This window comes from Phalacrocorax aristotelis, chromosome 3, assembly GCF_949628215.1.
Source record: "Phalacrocorax aristotelis chromosome 3, bGulAri2.1, whole genome shotgun sequence".
Classification (NCBI taxonomy): domain Eukaryota; kingdom Metazoa; phylum Chordata; class Aves; order Suliformes; family Phalacrocoracidae; genus Phalacrocorax; species Phalacrocorax aristotelis.
In genome coordinates, this window is record NC_134278.1 from 62699128 (window position 1) to 62712747 (window position 13620).

At 44.6% G+C, this 13620-nt stretch overlaps 1 protein-coding gene across 10 annotated transcripts in view; it reads left to right on the forward strand.

The window, feature by feature from the left end:
• Positions 1-2081: 2081 nt before the first annotated feature.
• The window catches only part of EYA4 (EYA transcriptional coactivator and phosphatase 4), a 155478-nt gene continuing 143939 nt past the window's right edge, over positions 2082-13620 (forward strand). For all 10 annotated transcript variants that reach the window (XM_075087667.1, XM_075087666.1, XM_075087669.1 and 7 more), the window contains exon 1: positions 2082-2196. The gene's annotated coding sequence lies outside the window, so the exon portion shown is untranslated. The remainder of the gene's footprint in view (positions 2197-13620) is intronic.

Sequence of the window (13620 nt, forward strand, 5' to 3'; positions counted from 1 at the left end):
CATCGAACAAAGGTCATACCTAATCTTTTCAAGTCGGCTGTATCTTACATTTTAAGAGAGGGTGCAACAGATGGTTAAAAGCTTGCTTTAAAGTGATATGTCTATTAAAACAACCCGTGTTATTAGAGGACTGTTCCCTGTAACAGGAATTTGCTTCACTGAAGTAATGTGGAAGGAAACCAGACTTCAGAAAACCTTCATTATTGTGTTCGAGTACCTCACGTTAGACTGCTGCTGTTCACAAACGTCCTCTCAAGAGGAAGGAGTTGTTAGCACGTTCCCCTACAGAAGGAGCCTGTTAGCAAGATGGGTGCTGGCGTTAGTCACGACTGTTACTCTGCGGCAGGGTTGTCAATCGCAATTATTGCCTGCAAATCTGAGTTTCCCCCCCCTGCCAGTTACTCTCTAAACTCTCAGAGTTCACTTCATATTTCTGGCTTGTTCTACACCATGTCAATTTGAAGGCCGGCTTTTGGGGGCTTTTTTAGTTTAAATGTTTTTTTCTAGCTGTATTTGTGTAGGTCAGAAGAGTTTTCCAAGTCTGTTCTCCTTCTGAGTGGCGACTCTCCCAAGACAGCAAATACAGGGCTTTTATAGACTTGTTTTCATGAAGATTTAGTCATCTTCAGTCTGAAGTTATTTACGAGAAAGATGACCACGTCAGTACAATTCGTTGAATGCAAATTATGAAATTCAAAGACAGACAGCTTGAGTAAAGTTATGCTTTAAAGAGTATCACCGAATGCAAAGTAAGCAAAGAGAAGGCAGGTAGGGAAGAATCTTCACAAATCTGTACTTTTTTTCCTTACTTCATGTGAGTTGCTGACCTCAAAAGCTTCTGACATTCAGTACTTCTGAGAATCAAGACTTTTCCCTCACGCCTCCCTCCAGCTATAGGGGCTAACTTTTGCCTCTTCTTTTGAATTTTTGACTTGCACCCTTTGGAGAGTGACGTTACTTGATAGAAGGAGGGTGATGCAGCTGGTTGAACGAGAGCCACCCAATCTGCTCAGTGAAATAATACTCAGGAGGTAATACAAGGTGAAGGGTAAGAGTATGAAATGTGACTAGGCTATTAGGGATTTTCTTCTGTTTCTCCACACTAGGTAGTGAAAAGGACCAAAGCCAGCTGCTGAACTTCCAGCAGAAAAGAAGGTTCAGTTTCAAAGCAGGAAAAGGGCTTTGTCTCCATCCACACTGTCCAGCTCGAGAGAAACGAGACAAATGCATCCTCTAAAAGGGTGCAGCAACAGGTCCTGTCGTCTAGTGCTTCACCAGCCTTCACATACTCCCAACCTTCCCAAAAAGCCAGGGCTGCTTTACAGTGTTGGTTTACTGTAGAAGAAACAAAAGGGAAGGGTGAAATGCCGACTGTGGTACCTACACTCGAGCGGATGAGTGTTAAGTCAACTGCGGGCTGACTCGACACCCGTGACCTTCAGGGCCCGCTCCTCCCGCGCTCCCGTCGCTCCTGGCCGCTGGGTCCAGGCCCCGGGCTGCCAGGCCGGGGACACCGGCGCCGGCGGGGCTGGGGCGCTCCGGCGGGTGCGGGACGGCCGGGGCAGGCGGGGGCCGCCGGGCAGACCCTGGGCCGTGCCCGCCGCGGCCTGCCGGGGCCCGGTGGGGCGGCAGCGCAGGCGTGCTGAGCGGGGCGGCCCGGGCAGGCGGCGGGGGGCGGCGGGGCCGGCGGGCTGCCGCGGCGAGCGGGGCCCGGCGCAGGGCCCGGCGCCGGCGGCACCTCCCGGCACAAGTGCAAAGCAGCGCCCCGGGGCTGCGCGGCCTCCCGCGCCCCTCGCCCCTCACCTCCCCGCTCCCGGGGCTACCTTTTCGGGCGGCAGGGTGTTACCTTTTCCTAGCACAGTCCCGTCCCTCGCCAGGGAAACTTCCTACGTGCCTGTGCGTGAGAGGCGACGAGTTGCGCTCCCTGAAGTGCGAGGAGTGTTTGGCTTCTCCCCTACCAGCCTCCTCCTCCTCCATCTCTCCCCCCCCCCCCCCCCCCAAGTCTCCCCTCCCGTTTTGCTCCGCGTTGCGCTTTATTTGTGTGTGGAGAAAGGGGGGGGGACTTGTAGAGGGGATGTCCTGTTTTTGCCAGAGGAACAGTGCAAAAGGGGAACCTCGGCTCGGAGAAGGGACGAGAATAAATAAATAAGGAGCAGCCCTAAAATAAAGGTAGCGGCATATCCCGGCAGCGAGAAGGTGAGTGTCCCTCGGAGTTCCCCGTCCCCGGGTCTCCCTCCCACCCCTTCTGCTCGGAGGTGGAGGGAACCGGTTCCCTGTCGCATGTGCACGTGTCCGTGGAGATGGGTGTGTGCGTGTGCTTGTGTTCAGGGTTTATTTAGCATTGTTTTCGTGTTGGTCCGATCACCAAAAAAAAAAAAAAAAAAAAAAGTTGCTGTAAAACAAACGTGACGGGAAGGAGCAGCGGAGCCGTCCACCGCGGCGCCGAGACGGGCTTTCGCCCCCGGCCCCACGCGAGTTTAGTTGCAAAAAACCCGGTCTCCGGTGCGGAGGGGGTGACTTTCTGCCCCGCTCCAGGTGACAGTCCCTGCCGGTTTGCCCTCGCCCCCCGCGGTTACCGTGGCTGCTGGGGTAAGCCCCGAGACAGGCGCCAGCCGCGCCGGCTGCCATCGCATTGTTCCCCGCTTGCGCCGCCCGCCCGCCCCCGGAGGGGCGGAAATGGGGGGCCCGGGCTGCGCCCCGCCAGCGGACGGGGGGATGCGGGCCCGCCTGGGCGCGGCGGGAGGCAGGACGGCCGGGGGGGCTCTGCCGGCCGCCGGATCGCCCGGCCGCGCCTGTTGGGGCCGGAGCCGGAGCCGGGGCCGGAGCCGGAGCCGGAGCCGGGGCCGCAGCCGGAGCCGGGGCAGGAGCCGGGGCCGGCGCCGGAGCCAGGGTCGGCGGCGACTCGACCGGAGGCGGAGAGAAAAGTTTTCTGGCGGCGGGGAGCCCCTCCGGCCAGAGCGGCATGAAAACACGCCGGGAGGGTAGCGAGCCCCTTCCCGAAGCACGCGTTTCTGCCCCAGCGCGGCTGGGGTTGGGGCAGGGCGGGGGGTGAGGCAGCTCGGCCGGGACCCGCGGGCACAGGCGGCGGCGGCGGCTGAGGAGGTGGGTTCCGCCGGCCGCCCCCGGCCGCGCTCTGGCCCGGCCGCCGGCAGCCCTGGGGGTCTCCCCGCCCTCCTTCCTCCGGGCGGGCGGGCGCGCAGCGTTGGGGGCGCCGGGGGACGGGGCGGGCTGCTCCGGCCGGCAGCCGCCGCGGGGGCTTCGGCGGCCGCTCCTCCCGGTGTCCGAGGGGAGCGGGCACAGAGCTGCCCGCTGTTTTTGTTCCTCGCCGTTTCCTCTCCCCGAGGGATCCCTTCCCCTCCCCCGCCCCGGCTTGTTTTTTTCTTGTGGTTTAAAGACAAAACGGTGCGTTTTCGGTCGGCTGGTCCCAGCTCGTCCCCGCCCCCGCCGCGCGTCCCCGCCGCGCCGCGGGACGGGGGCAGAGGAAGGGCGTCCCGCCGGCGGTGCGGGGTCTTGTGTTTTGGTTTGCAAGCGTTTCCACGTGGGGAAGCCTCTGTCTGCGTGTCTGTGAGTCTGTGCGTGCGTGTGTACTTGAGCCGCGAGGAGGTAACAGGATTCTCCGTGTTCAAACCCAGTGGGCTGTTGGCCATTAATTTCCCTCTCCGGCTGTCATTACAGACACTTCCAAAATCAGATGCCCGCGGAAAACCGCCGGCTGGGTTTCACAGGGCTCCGCCGGCGGCTCTCCCCGAGCCCTGGGGAGGGATGGGGTGTGGGGTGTGGGGGGCGCCCTGCCCCGTCCCCGGGCGGCGGGGGGGCTGCCCCGGGGCCGCCGCCGCACCGCCCGGCACCCACCCGCGGGGGAGCGGCCCCACGGCGCTTCCCACCGAGCGGCCAGCGCGGGATCCCACGGCGGCGCCGCTGCCAATCGGTAATTGGCATCTAAAGTTTCATTTACATTTATGAAACTGCCGCTGAGAGCCAAGTAGGTGCGGAGCTGCCTTCCCGTTATCCCGCGGGCAGGATTTAAAGCGGGGCAGGGGGAGGTGGGCGCTTATCTGGCGAGTGGCGATGTGAAATAGCTGGTATTTACAAAAATCCTGGGAGGCACGCTGTACCAGACAAGGGAGCGCCTTGGCCGATTCGAGTTTAAGCATGAAGTCATGCTAGAACAGTAAGAAACCAGTATTTTCAGTTTTCTGAGGTTTGTTTTACGTGCTTCCCTTGCTGAGTGGGGAAAGTGTATCTAAGATAAACTAACCAACAGTTTAGATTTAGAGTGAAGCGTACAAAGCAAGCATCTTTTCTCTATGGTAAATATTTTTTTTTCGGTCTGCCCTCAGTGTTTAATTATTATTTAAAGAGTGTACTTCGCATTGAAGCTCAGGTTATAACATCGTTTCGTTTCCTTAACACTCAAAAGAGAAGTTTCGTAAAATTACTGTGGGTTTGACTTTTTCTCCTAGTATTTTCTGAAAACGCTGCCGAATAACAAACGTTTGCATACCTACAGTATGTATCACACTGTGAGTAAAGTGGAAATACAGATTGACGTTGCTGTCCCTTCCCCGTGATTCTTCCTGTATGTTTGACATCTAACATTAGGTGGGCTACGTCTGAAACAGCTCTTCTTGCTTTCTTTTGAAAATTCTGATATTTATGTTCTTCAATCAAATTTAATAAAAATGAAAGAGGAATATGTTGACTAATCTTTTATGTATCTGTTCAGATACTCGTATGCAGTTATAAATTGTTATGTCTATATGGTTATACTGCCAATAAATTTAGTTGAAGGTTACTCTTGCTGGGTTTGTATTTATTAATGGCTTCACAACACTTTGCAGTAGAAATGTATTCTGCTGTATGGATAACACCAATGGGATGGATAAATTCTAAACAAGGCATTTAATGAGTAGAAAACCGGTGGGTTCCCAGTTAATTGCAGTTCCCAGTTAAAATGTTTCAAACAAAGCAACGAGAAATACGGCTATGGAGAGTATCCTGTTGCATATTTTTAGCCTCTGATGCAAGCTTTCAGAGCTACTCTTTAAACTTTATGCAACTTTCACCTTTCAGACCTAGAATTAATCAATGTTAACCCACTGGTATTTGGTATGGGAAAGGTACCTGTCTGTTTCCTTGATGACCTGCTGGCATTGCATGATGTTCAATGCAATCTTCCAGTGTTAAAATTTGAACTGCCTTTTCCACTCTTAAATATGAAAGCTAATTCAGAAAGAAGAAAAAATTCCTGGAATTTCTGTCAAACGCTCTAGGACGCAACTACTAATATTTTCTGTGTTATCTTTTTCTGTCTTGAAAGTAGGGATTTTATGAACTCAGGGTAAAACAGGTCTCCCTTTTTATAAGGAGAGTTTATTCAGCATACTTCTATATTGCAGCTGCTGATCATATTTCATAGAGCTGTTAAAGCACTTAAAACCTAAAATTAGGTACTGTCTGGTAGTAAATATTTCAAATCACTCCTTGAAGAAATAAATAGAGAAATGGGCTTTAAAAAAAAAAGACGTTTTGAAATATATCATTGGACAAAAGTAATCTTGCTTTGCTTTTACTCAAAATAATGCAATTACAATCTGAATCACAGATTTCAACACTGTGTTTTTCCCTTAGGTTTTCTTGATGTCCTGCACTTTTATTGTGATTTTATACTGACTTTATTTGATATCATAACCTGGTACTTTGTTCAAGCTATGTTTACTGTGGCAACGCTTGTATTAACAGGTATCGAATTAACTTCTAACATACCTGTACTTCCAGTTAGTATTCTTCTGATACTAGGAACTGAAATGCAACTTCCCTTGCCTTCCTGGTACGCATGTTTCTGGATGGCTTTTAATTGCACAAGGTGTATGCTTGCTTTTTTTCCAGATTGAAGATGAGTTAATTTACAGATTTGTTTTTTTTTTTTGTTTGGTAGTTTTGTATTTGTCTTTTAGTTGAACATGGGAATAGGTTTATTTGCTCATTTTCATTCATTTGTAGTATTGTCAGAGTTTGCAAGAAGAATGCAAACACAGAGGCATCAGACTAACAGACATTTGTCAAGTTGATCAAATATTTTTTAAGCTTTTTGCAAGTTCAGCACTAAGCCAAGTCTGGTAGCAGGAACACTCAGATGTTTTTGGTTTTTACTTTGTACTTGAGAATCCAGTGTTATTTCTGCTATCTAACGGATCTGTAATCTTCATGCCGTTTTGCGTTAGAAAAGCAGTATTTATGTTCTGCAAATGAAAGAAGATTTTTCATATTTGGTCATCAATTGAGAAGTTTATAAGTAAGGTTTTAATATGCGGTATTAGCTTAATATGTGCTATTTGTCTTTTTTTAAAAATTTAAATATTGTGTAAATATGTGTCCAACTTAACCTTTTCTGTCATTGAAAAGCGCTAATTGATCTTGCTGGCTCTGACATAATAGTATAGTTTGATATTTGAAACCTTTCAGCTTTGGCATGGCCCTTTAATCACCCCTGAGATTTCAGGGCATGGTTTTACTGAAGGCATAAACTGCTACTCTTTTTAAGATTAAATAAAAATGGTTATTAAAAATAAATTATCTTTATGGTCTTTTAAAGTCAGTAGATGTTTTACCTATCAAAGCCCCAGGCTTTACAACATACATTAGAAGCTTTCTGCTTTACTTGTATGTATTAGGTGACATTTTAGATGTTGCTGTACAGAAATCAGATTTTTATGAAATAATTTTTTGGCCAAGTCCACAGTTCTGTGTTGCAATGTTATTAAATCTGTCATTAAATCAGAAGTGCTTAAAGGAACTTGGATGCACTTTGCAGTGCGAAAGCTCAGATACGAAGAGTGCTTATCTGTCAAGTAAAGAGAAAAATTTATTTGAAAAGGCAATAAAAACTTACATTTTTTGTCTACATTGTAGGTTCTAATGCTGCCAGAAAGATTCCTTTTGGGATGCCTATAATACAGGGCCTTGGTGAAAACTTATTTTAAAGCAGTTTCTTCTTTTTGTCTCTAAGCCTGAGAAATGTGTTGAATAGCGGGCCCGCCTTTTGCTTTAACGTTAAACAGTAAAATTACTTTGTTGATTGATTATCCTATATCAAAATGCATCACTGGGCAGTCTCACTCACAGGATTGTATATAGCCAAGCTGTCAGACTTTTGAGCAAAATGTCGAATGCTAATGGCTGTCTGAGGAATACTAAAGGTTAAGCATTTTATTTTCAATTTGTTTAAATTTTCTTCATGATAAGGGAAGATTGTAATGAGGAGTGATTATCTTCAGAACTTATGGTGGTCCATATACCAGTAAGACTAGTGTATATTTGGCCTGAAGCTATTAGGCTCAGGTACTAGACACTGAACTTTGATTTAGTCTGATTTATCATGGATTTGAAAAGAAGGATTTTGGAGGTTTTCTGTGCCCAAATTCATTTGGAAGTCTGCGTCCTTTTGCTAGGATTAAAACATTAAATAAAATTGTGGCGATTTTTTGTTAAGCAGCTGTCCATAGAAGTGCAGTGCAGCAAGTAATGTTGCAGGACACCTTAGGGCTGTTTAGTTGGATGTAATTTAAGTGCTGCCTCTGAAGAACTCAGTCTGTCTGGGCTGACTGAATACTGTGTCTTTACACCAGGGTTGCCTCCTGTTGTGGCTGGACTATACAATTTGACTAATTTGGAACACCAAATTACAAAAAGACCTCCCAAGGCAACCTGCAAAATATTCACATACAGAAGACGTTTTCATATAGGTGATAACTTTTTACTTGGGTATTTAAGCTAATATGCACTAGATTTTTTTTGGCAACATTAAAATTTATTACTATTGTGGCATGACCCAGTATAAGTTGACATTGTCAGCAGTGTAAACAGTTACTGCTGCCTTTTTTTTTAATTGGGTAGACGCAGCGAGCAGCTAGTCTGCTCTTGACACATGTATAATTAAACCACAAAAACCTACATTAAAATACCATGAAGGGTCTGATTTAGACCACAAAAGTAAAAGAAATACAGAGCTGAGTTTGCAACTTTTCAAATAATTCTCCTCTATGACTCTGTGTATATAACTATTGAAATCAATGCTGGTGCATGAGGTAATTGGAAACTTAACTTGATGTTTTGTGCCAGATCCTTAGCTGTTGCAAATTGGAGTAGGAATGTTCAAATTACTGGAGTGGTCTCACATTATGCTAGATGAGTATCTAGTCCTCTATTCTTAGTGCAGTCTGGGTTTTTTTGGTTTTTTTTTTTTGGGGGGGGGTATTGTAGTATACTTTATATGTGTTAGATCACATGAACAGAGGAACGATCCTGCAATACTTAAAAATTAAAAAGGACGGTTAAATATAAATGTCCAAGTCACATATTCATGATTTCTTCCATTTTAAGACATTTTCATACTCTTACATTAGTATATCTCTTTTTATTTTTTACAGCGTTTTATAAATGAGCACGGAAGTGGCTTTTACAGTAATTGTATTCCTGAAAATGATGCAGTTAGAAATATTGTTAATTGACTGTATTCTTTTAATTCCTTTCAGGCAACTTTGTTGCTCAGGGAAGTGAATAGTCAGGTTGCGTTTACTCAGGGACATTTTGTGACTGCCAGACCTATTCAATGAAAGGTGTGCAGTCCGTTTACCATGTTAAATCCTTTTTATTCCTTAATTCCTTTTTATTTACTGTAGTATATTCCCAGAGAATCACAGAAAACAAAGTTCACCTTACTCCCAAGTGAGAGCAGCTAAAACAGCCTATGTACAATCCGCTTTATGCATCCTGACATCATGCTACATGTGAGGTCTTTCTTCCAGCTCTCCTGAGTGTACCAGTGTAGACATGCTTTCACAAAACCGGGCACAGCTCAGGCAGATTATGCGCATTTCCTCTGCCAAGTTCTAGTAATGCAACTCAGACTCAACCTAATGTTCTTCTTACACAGAGAGCGGTCGTCTTAACACAGAGAACTAGGGAGCTGGAAACTAATAGGGCTGAATAGTAGAGAGGTTTTAGAAATGGAATAATTATGTTTTGGGAAAGGGTCTCCGAAATAAAATTTCCAGGTTACCCAAGGCAAGATTTGGAACTGTGGTAGTTTTTCCAAGTGGAAAGACTAAAGTATTTTTCCATTCTGCCACCTATTTTTATGCTTATTCTATTCTGGTGTGATAGAAGGAGCTAGTGTGTTCATATTCATTTGGTTCAGTTGATTGCCCCTTCAGAGAAGCAATTTTTGTGTTCAAAGCACCATCTGAGTGCTGAGCTCACTGTGCAGCGGTATGTCTGGGAGTCACCTGCAATAAGAGGTCTTTCAGCTAGAATGGCCAGCTGATGTGTTTCTGAGTCGTTGCTGCTAGCTAGTTAGCTATGAGTCAGCTTGTTTTCCAATTTTCTGATTAAACGGTAACATAATTTCTCCAAGGGCTAGCTGAGTAGTCACATTTTTGGCTTAAGACAAATGAAATCGAAGGAATTCCTCCTTGATAGTTGTGAAAGTACCCGTCTTGTTGGGGTCTTGCTTAGATCTGCATTGAAGGAAGTCCAGGATTGGAACTGCAGCTCAAGAGATGCTGTCAGATCAGGACAAAGCTTGCAGCAGTTTGATTGTAAGGTCTGTAGGGAGAGGTCCATCATTTTGCTCTGTTTTTACATCGTTTGCTAGGGGTCTTGGTTCATATAAGCAGTAATAGCAGTAATCTGCGTGTGGCTCCTTGCTGTGTGTGACCGACTGTATCCGAAGCTCCTACATCCATCCATTTTCTGTGGCAGAGGACGGAAGAGCGCGAAGCTAAGTTTTCACGTTTGGTGGCAGTGCTTCTTAAGCAGCCCTTTACCCCTCCTCTGCTGGCCACTTGTTTAAGCTGGATCTGTTCCTTGCTGTAGTTCACAAACAGCTGTGCTGGCAGCGAGGCAAAGGTCAGAATGAGTGGCAGCACCCGTGCTGCTGAGCCTGGCACCGGCGCTGCAGAAATAGCTCCGGAACCACAGTCTCCGTTACCTAATCTGCCACCTCTATTAACTCAAGTGCAGGGTCAAGTCTGCGGGATAGGTGGAATTTTTCAGAACGAAAACAGTATCTACAAAAATGATCCCTTGATATTTAACCGAAAAGTTTTCTTCATTTGTGTTTTTTTAACTAAAACTAAAGTCGCTGCAAATAATTTGCAGATATATGTGCAGGTTAAAACAATAGGGAAAGTTTTGGTACCTTTGGAGGGGACAGCTATGATGTTCTCAAGGGAAGGCAGGAGCTCAGACGCAATACCAGGCAACAGAACATTTCCAGGTCTGTGGACCACTGTCCCAAAGCTGGGCTCAGTGGGGACAGGTAGAATGTAACTGCGCTAGAAGGAGAGCATCATCGCTGAGGGCAGCAGCGCTCGTGATGGGCTGCACTCTTTTACCACTGTTCCTGGGGAAAGAAGTGGAATAATTTCTCAGAAGTGGCCATTACTTCGCTGTCACTGTAGACAAGTGCTTAATTTATGGTAACTATTTTTTATTAGTCTCCACTGTCACAAAGTATTAAGTTACATGCTATCACGTTCCAAATGCCTTTTGTATGTTGTTCCCATATAACACTGAAATATGCATGCTATACCACATCACGGGTTTATGGACACTCAAGCACAGCAATCTGGTGATACTATTTTTGATGTGAGTACAAGTTCGATTTCTAGAGATAAGAGTAGTGATGTAATAAAGTTCTGTAAGGGTTTTGAGTTGGCATAACGTTTTGTTCAACAAACTTGAAGGACACAGAATCAACTTTGCACAAATGAGATGGATTAAACAGCAAACTAAAGCACAGATCTCAAAAATACTTAGTTGCTAATGGGTCTTTAGAGAGGACACTGCTACACAGAGTCGTTCAGGGGTTAGTCATCAAATCAAAAATGACTTATTATTTTATCCTGTGAGACAACGATTAGTAAGTTCTACAAGAAGTAAGACCTTTGATTAGATCACTTGCTGACCCAATAAAAGAGATCTCTCTTCTTACAAGCTTTCTTTTACTTCTGTAATTAGACTGTCATGCGTATAGTACTGCTACTACAGAGACTGAGGGAAGAGTAACTAATGAAGAGAGCAGATTGCTAAGGGTAGTCTGACTCGTTCAGTAAACTGAGAGCGAGCAAACAGCATGTGCTTCACTACAAGCCAGTGGTTTATTTAAAAAAATAACTGGAGGTCATAGCAAATGATCAGGATGGTATCATAGCCAAAAAAACATATTTTTAAATTGTTATTTAAACAAAGTACTAGGCAGAGTAAGAGAGGTTATGTTACCTGTGTAGCTAGTTGTGGGTACAGCTACTACTGGAAAGTGGCGCTCTCTTTTAGCTTTAGAAAGGAAGCTGGAAGAATAGAAGTTTTAGATATAAGACAAGAGGAGTAATTAGACAGTTGGAAACCATATCTTCCAGGGAATTAGCAGATTTTAGTTTACCAAAGGAGAATGTAGCATAGTTTGATCACAGCTAATAAATATCTAAGTGGGGGAAAGGAAATCTGATAAAGGATCCATTGCCAAAACAGTTGTTTAATTAAAATCTGACAATACCTGTTTTTCACAATTCCTGTTGCACACTTAGTGCTGGCTCTCAGTCAAAGAGAGTCACCTGTGGGATGGGGGGAACTTCACGGCATTTCAGTCGTGTATGGGGACAGCTCTTGTGAGGATCATTAGCATAAAAAATGTAGACTACACAGCACTTCTAATACTGGGTTTAGTGTTTTCTTTGTGCTGGACAAAGGTGGCACGTAGGAATTTTGCTACTTTTCATTCATTGCCTTCTGATGGTTTCAGTTTAGCTGGACGGCCGTGGTGCAGCAGTCTAAGGTTTGATGAGTAATAATAGTCCTTACGTTCTGTCAGAAACGGCCCGAGCTGCGTGCTGGCGCCAGCCGGAGTTTCTTGCTCTGGGACAGTTTTGCATTCACATTTTTTTGTTTCCTGTTGTTCGGTAATTCCTTGAGAATGCAACACTTTCTCAAATGCAATATTTAGGGGTTACTGTCAACTGTAATTAAGAAAAAAGTTTTATTTCTTCTACCAAAGTAAGAGAACCAAAGTACCCAGGCTTATTTTCGGTAGCTTTACTTTTATATTTCTTCCTGGCATTTCAAAATGGTCCATTCGAGAAGTGTATGTGAAACACTTGCAGTAACAGGAATGGCAGCTGCCGGCCAGGGGTGGGCAAGGAAGGTGACAGCCAAAAAGGAAGGGCAAGCGGCGAGCTTCCTACTTCATCAGGATGTTTCTAGGAATTTTCGCAAGTATTTGAACTTCTTTCGTAATTGTCATTGCATGCTCATACTATCATACTATGGAATACACTCTTGAAACTGCGGCATGACTTTTTAAAACAAGTAAGATGTATAGATACTGTCTTGTCACAGCTTTCATTTTAATATGTGGTTGGATTCTTTGGGTTAATTTGCCCAGCCTTATAAAACTGCTGTTTGCTTTTACCTGGAGGATGTGCTCATTTTTTTTAGGTTCTCCTAAATTCTAAAATGATAAGTAGGGCTTCTGTTTTAGAAAGAACCTATATTGTTACCATATGCTATTTTTGTGTCACAAGGTTAATTTTTTTTTAATCTGTCGAAAGTAAATTTGACATGTCATTTGGGGAAGGGAAATAATTAATGTTTTCAAGTTGACAGTGTCACTTTAAATATTCTGTCTAATCAAGTATGGCCTTTTTATTTCTGTTTTCAGTGGCTTATTTATAAAGAAATGAAATGTTTTATTTGGTTTGTTTTCAGCTACTTTCTACAAAAAAGAGAGGGAAAATGTCTCAGATATTAACCAAAATATGTTGTGTAGTAAAACCCAAAATCCTTCCCCCTAAAAAACCCCTAGATGTTCAAAACATTGACATGGCCAGCTAGTAGGAAAATAAAACTAAAATTTTTATTAAAATTATAAAAGAGTATGATTCTATCTGTGGCATCTTTGCATTACTTTTTGTTTCCTCTGGGAAAAACCTTTCTTTTTGGTAAGGATTGTGTGGGTTTGATCAACCAGGAGTTTGAAAACACCACATTTAATTTTTTTTACTAATCAATTTCCCTTTATATTTAGGGGAACACAGTGGGATTCTAGATTAGATTTGTTTACAAAACCAGACCAGAAACAGTCTCAGCATTTGTTTTATTTATTTCTGTCTGGAATAATCTGTAATTGATTAATCTGGAATGAGTCAGAAAAGGTCTGTGTAGCTGCATGCCTTATCTAAGTGTGAGTGAAGAGGTCTCTCGCAGTTGGGAAGCCCCCAAGCATCAGTGAATACACAGCTCTGGTTTTAATCTCAGCAATTTCACAGCATATTGTGCAATGTTAGGATAAGGGAGGAATTTCTGAGTTTTAGAATTCTGTACTCTGAAATCCTTAAAGCTAATCGCTTTTATTTGTTGTACAGGTGTGGGAGGGGAGTAGTAGGAAGAGTAGTGGAGTCTGTTTTAGACATATTTGGGTACCTGTAAAATTGGTACGCAATTTTGCAAGGGAGATAAATGCTGAACTGAAGTACTGTTTTAACTAAAATAAATGAGATACAGTGCTTGCAGTTGTTTACCATTTGCCAAGAAGTCTTTCTGTTTTCCTGTTTTTCCACTTGT